We start from the raw sequence: 6,987 nt of genomic DNA on the forward strand, positions 1-6,987 counted from the left end.
AATCTACAGATAAAAAATTATAACTTGCAAAAATATCTCTAAAATTTATTACATAAATATTAAAAGTCATGTATTTATATAAATTAAATTATATTAAATTCTAAGATGTTTAGATATTTAATTAAATTTAAAAATAAATAGTATGCCAATTCAAATAATTTAGATTGAAGATAAAAAAATATATAATCAAATTATATCATATAATATAACATTTCTATAAGTTTCTTTTATAACAAATCTAATATAAAAATATTTATCATCATCTGTTTAACGTAACAATTTGAATTTAGGTGGATTATTCCAAAAAAATACCTTTTTTGAATTATTTATTGTTAATATCAAGTCAATTTTATAACATTCAATAATGACATGAATGATTATATTTGAATCACAAAGTTCACCTAAAATAAAATATGGAAATTGATGAGAACATAATATTAAGACAAAAAATTATTAGAAGCGTAAAAATAAAAAATATCAAATTTAAATAATGTAAAAAAGAATCTATATATAAAGATGTGAATTGTAAAAATAGAGGGATACATATATATAAAGAAGAATAGCATGCATGAACGTTTATTCACTATATCATAATTTGCTTTGGCCATATGATGAATTCAGCGGCAGTCAGCAACTCCAAAAGTTTGCATCGGTGCCCCTCGAACACATGGCCTGATTTCTTAAGCCGCAAGTATGCCAAACATATTATCGTCCAATTCCATCAGCAACGGTAATACCTAAATTGAGATATTTTTGAATTATAAACAAACAATCAACGAAATACTATTCATCCATACATTCTCATTTATATATAAAAGAAATTTTACATAAAAAAAAGAAGAAAATAAGATTTGAAATAGCAAGAGCGATAAAAATTATGATTCTTATAATTTTGTTTGGCCGTCTATATATAGAAGACCAAAAAATCATGATTATCTAACAAAATTAATTCGTATTTATTGCATTCAATTTGAATAAGCAAAAAATTATCATATTTTAGTTTAGTATTTAATTCAAATGATTTGACTTTGACTCAATACATATAATTTAATTTGATTTAATTATTAGTTAAAAATATCTCAGTTGTTTATTTTATTCATAAATTTATTATTTTGATTAATAATTTATACCTAATTTGATTTAATAAATTAAAAAATACTACCAGAATATTAAAAGAAATAAATTAAAAAATACTATTAAAATAAATTGATATAAATTATAATAATTATGTAATCTTTAAATACTAATCAAATCAATTAGTTAATATAATTAATCTCATAATAAATTGTATTTAATGAGTTAAAAGAAATAAAATAGAAAACACTCTCAAAAGCATGCTACGTCAGCTTTATCATTAAATGTAGAAATCTGACAGATTTACAGATAGATTTAGTCTTTATTACAGACGGATTTTTGGTTACCGACAAAATTATCGACGGATTTTGTCCCTCTGTAAAAGTCCCGTAAAAAATTATTTACCGACGGATTTTTACTGGTTACCGACAGATTTTTCCTCTGTAAATTCTCCATCCATTTTCTTGAGGCGACGAATTTTCCGACCGATTTTTTGTCTGTAATTACAGACGGATTTTTAGACAGATTTTTCGTCTGTCATTACAGACGGATTTTTTGACAGATTTTTCGTCTGTAATTTGAACTTTGGAAAATCATCTCACACTCTGATTACAGATAGAAAATCCGTCTGTAAATTTGTCAGTAAGGTAAAATATTTTTTTAAAATTTTTCTATTGTAAAATAAACCTGTTTTCATACAAAATAAATATAAAAAAACTCAACTCAACTCATATAAATTATATATTTTTTTTCTTTGAGATATATAAAAAATAGGTTATCTATATAATATTTCTTTGTATATAACTCTACTTATTCAATAATATATAGTTATACATTCATTTGGAGTGAAAATTACATCCATGTCTCAGAAACATTAGTAGAGTAGTTTTCTTAGAATTTTCTAAAATTTCTTGAACAATGCAAGCTAAGCTAGAGAGCACTCATATGGTAAGTGTAGAACTTTATGGTAATTATGTACACTCTATTGATTCTACAATATACACTCTATTGAAGCTGCAATGGCCGCAACGGCAGCAGCTATGCCTGCCACGGATACTGCAGCATGCAACTGAGAATTATGAGTCCTAATTTCCTGCTTTTTCCTCTCCTTTTGATCCTTCAGCCATCTTCCCATTGTCCTTCCTATCAATAAACGGTAACATCAATGTTGATTATATCACCATCCTACAAACATAAATAAACAAATAAATGTATCAAAATATTCTTCACATAGGATGCATGATCTCATTTAAAAGGAAAAGAATGGTCTTGCAGACGGACCTCAAGCACACAGGAATGCGGTATTCCATGGCAAATGCATTCATTCATGGATGTGCAGACACTCTTTGGAAAACCACCATAGCCAAGAGGAGATGGGTATGCACCATTATTAACTATCATTTGGTGAACAGCTTGGTCAATGTCATCAGTTGTTATGCCTGGCTGTCAACAGAAGTTAAAACTAACATAAAATTGATTTTGTTTCCCTCTAAATAAAACATATCAATCCGTGTATTTATATAAGCAAAAGGGACATATAGGGATCAAGGAATTGCACTGTTCATCAATATCACTAGAGTAATAATAAATTGGCTATTTAGTTCCATAATGAGCAGTCGAGATTTTATCTAGGGGACATACTAAGAGTGATTGATCGGCAAAAAAAGCATAAGCAACTCACCCTGACTAAGGTGCCAATATATTGAAGAACCTGTGCAGCAAGCCTTCCAGAAGCTCTCATGCATTCTATCCCCTTCTCATCATGCACTTCAGGGCCAGTCACAAGTCCTGCTGGAGTTTTAGACTTTACATATGGAGGCCTAGGAATATCCTTTGGAACTTCTCAACGAGAAGAAACATTTTCCGGCCTCAGACGTTTACGTTTGCCTAGCAATTCATCTACATTTCTGCGTAGCCATCATCCATGAGCTTAACAATAGGTATGAATCAAGATTTTTAATACTAAATTGTCAACAGATTACCACTGATTCCCAAATGCTATTGTCTAAGGACTATAACAAATTTTAGTGCTACAGATGTAGAACATAAACCACAGTTCCATAAACCTTTATTCCTAAAGTATAGCTAGATGACTAATACTACATGGTCATGGTAGTAGTAACAAAAGAACATTGACAAATATTGGAAATAATAATTTGGTGTAAAAAGGAAACATTGAGTAGTGTACCTTCTATTGAATAAGAGATTGGTGAGTTTCTAAACTATGTGATCCTAATTTTTTTCTAAACTATACTCCAAAGAACAATGAAACAGGGAATCGTATCCAAAAGTAAATAAATATATAAATCAAGAACCTCAATATCAGTTTAAACTGCATACTTGTTCATAATCTCTTGCTCTCTAAACTCTGTCAAAGGAATCAGAGCTGCAAATATAACCAAACGAAATTAGATCAGATCAATAACACAGGATTAGCACACTTGTAGAAGTATAGCACAATCCTATTGTAGCAACATGAGAGGAAATTGAAATAAATACTATATTGCTTGAAATGGAGACAAATTTAGATATAGAACTTATCATTCGCCTAGATTCTTGGAGAAATCCAGTTCAATAGTTTTACAAGATAAGATCGAGCAGAAACCAGCTAAATTTTTTGCTGGAACTATAGGAACTTAAGGTAGCGATCGATCAAGAATAAGTAAAAGCTTGTAAGAAACACACAGAAAGAAGAAAATCCTACATGTAGTACATAAAAGACTACAAAAACTATGTATAGTTGATGAGTGTAGAAAAAAATTTCATAAAATTTTTGCCTTATCAAAGGTGAGTTAGTGGCCCACATGGCTAATCCTGGTAGTAAAGCTACTTCTCCAACCACATTTGAGACGCCAACTTTATTCCACATGAGCATCTACAATGAAAGATCTTGCAATGTTAGCCTATATAGTTTATAATTGAAAAAGAACTTTGCGTTAAACAAGGACTTTGCATTGAACAAGTTGCTTATTGAATTTACCTTTTAGATTTGATCAGTGTTGTCCCAAAAGATAATGTAGCAAAGTCCATGGGCTGTAAAGAGGACCATTGCGGTGGTCCTAGCTGGATGTGGTACTTGATACTTCCCTCTAAAGTTAGGCCAATGAACTGCAAAAACGAAGACATTCTTAATACTAGAAAGAACAAAAATATCATGCAAATATTTCCAACAAGGCCTAAGGCCATTGCTAAATCTTCCAGCTTGACCTCCCACCTATGCAATTAAAAAGCAAGAGCCATTATATATGTTCCAACTAGAAGAAGAAAAATGTAACAAATAATATTTGATGAGGAGTGGGAAGTTCTTTTCTTACACTTGGCCTCATTAGTCAGCAGTAGGGCCACTTGTAGAAATCAGTCATATAAGTAGGAATACAAGGACTAAATCAAATATAAAAGAAACATGAAAATAAGAGCGAGTATTGTTAGAGAAATGATTTCAAGAAACCATTCACAAGCAACAGCAATATCAATATCAATAAAATCTTGTTTCACCAGTAATGCTGTGAGCTTATAGAGCCCAAAGGGAACAGGGCAGCTGACTTCCATGTGCTAATAATATTGAAACTTAAATCCAAGAATCTGTAAAGCATCAGATTGCAAAATAAATAAATAAATAAAACCAGAGTATTAAAACTTGTCTAATCAATATCAGATATTAAAATAAGAAAAACTTAGAACAATAACCTTGGGGAATATAGGAATTAGCTCTAGAAACACACTGTTATCAGGTTAAAGTTCAAAACACTCAAGAACCTAATCAACAAATATCAATAGCAAGGTAAAACATAAAATGAGAACATAAATAGGCAAGTAAGTTAACTATAAAACGAGAAAGAAAGAAAAAAAATCAATGTTAAAAGGAACATGTAATGAAGAGAAGAATGAAAATACAACAAAATTCTAAAACTCTAAAAGCCAAAGCCTAAATGAAGAGAAGAATGCCTTCCTCCACACACAACAAAAAAAAAACCACATGATTACAAATTTTTTAACTATATGGACTTATTTGAAAATTAGTTACTATCCAAACCAAGTATTATTCTATCGTATATATGTAGGAGGATTTAAGTAGAGACAAGCTTGCCTTAGTTAGCTTTATCATCAGTAACAAAATTTGCCTTTCTTCTGATGGCTTTATCACCAATAGAAAAATTGCAGGTGATTCATTAGTAAGACATATGGAATAGAAGAATTGCAGCTAACAGAGCTCGATAGGGTGTATGGATGTACCAGATCGGGTGGTCCACCACAGAACCGTGCTCATCATCAACGAAGAAATCATCACGCATATTATTCTGCGTTCGAAGATTCAACGGTGGCGATAAGAATCTTCTCCTCCTTCTGAAGATTCTCGTGGAGATTGCACAACAAATAACAATGAAGAAAGCTGCTCCGATAACGGAGAGAGCAAGGACCAAGTAGGGCGAGAGTGCGTGGCTTTTTCCATGGTCTGATGTATCGTCTAAGGGGAGAGGAGGAATCGGTGGCGGTGGTTGGGAATAATAGTAGTATTGGGGATTGGTGATGTAGATTTTGAGGCAATAATCACAATTTGAAGAAGAATTCTGCTCCACATGGCAGAGGGACTCGCAGATTTTTGGCATGAGTTTTCTGCGATGGTGAAACACCATTTTTGAGAGAAATTGTGGTTAGTTAGGGTTTTAGGGTGTGAAAGAAGAGAGAGAAAGAGAGAAGGAAGGAAGAAAAAGAAGAGATTTCGATAGGGTGCAGATGAAGTTAGGTTACAGACGGAATTTTTCGTCTGTAATAATTTAATAAAATGTAGCATTTTTGTCCATTTAATTACAGACGGATTTTTCATCTGTAATTTTTTTCACAAAAAAAAAATTTTACCGACAGAATTATCGACGGATTCTATTTTCCATCTGTAATTTATGCTAATTTATTTTTTTTTGTTTTCCAACAAAAAATTCTTCTGAAATTTCGTCTGTCTTTCCGTGGGATAAAATCCGTCGGAAATATCCGTCTGTAATAACTAATTTTCTAGTAGTGATATATTTTGTGTGTATCTGTGTACTATATATTGTGTCCATCAAAAATCTATATCTCAATAAATAAATAATAGACATATACTATCATATTTATGTCTTAGTATCCATGTCTCTTTAACCAAACATTGTGTTAGTTATAACCCATCAAAATAAATAATTTTAATGTTTTATATATTACTTTCTAAGAACTTTCGATGACAAATTAAAGTAAACCAATTATTGTTGGTTATTGTTGGTTATACGATTTAGGGATCTCAACTTGATCCAAGAAGAATAATAAATTCATACAATGTATAAGTATTAATTAAGCTTATATCAGTCCATGATGATAAATTTCTGTAAATTCATACAATGTATAAATATTAATTAAGCTTAGGTTGAATAAATTCGGACTTTTATTTAAAATTTTTAATGTTTTGCAGATGAAAGTTTCTTCTATTGTGGTCTTTATGTTTTTTTTTTTGAGTGAAAGTGAGAGTAATCACTGCAATGAAAACGTTGAGTACTATCAAATTTATCGTCAAATTTAACGTCTTGTATTACTGTCGGTTTTACTGACAAATTTATAGAGAATTTTAATATAAAATTCGTTACGTCAAATCGTTACCGGCGGATTTACTTATTCGACGGTAAATTCGTGGGTAATACTTGGAGGAAAAAGACGTAAACTTTAGCGTGGATTTTACCGTTTGATAAATCCGATAGTAAGCCATTTTAGTGAAATGTTGCATTTTGGTGACACGCTATGAGTTATTGTCGGATTTATCCAACGGTAAATCCGATGGTAATGAGCCTTAAAATTGAGAGTGCGAACCCTCTCCCATTTATTTCAAATATCCTTTCTCTCTCTCTAACCACTCTTCTCCCTTTCTCTCTCTAGCCGTTTCCACTCCTCGCT

Source organism: Arachis duranensis, chromosome 4 (genome assembly GCF_000817695.3).
Source record: "Arachis duranensis cultivar V14167 chromosome 4, aradu.V14167.gnm2.J7QH, whole genome shotgun sequence".
NCBI lineage: Eukaryota > Viridiplantae > Streptophyta > Magnoliopsida > Fabales > Fabaceae > Arachis > Arachis duranensis.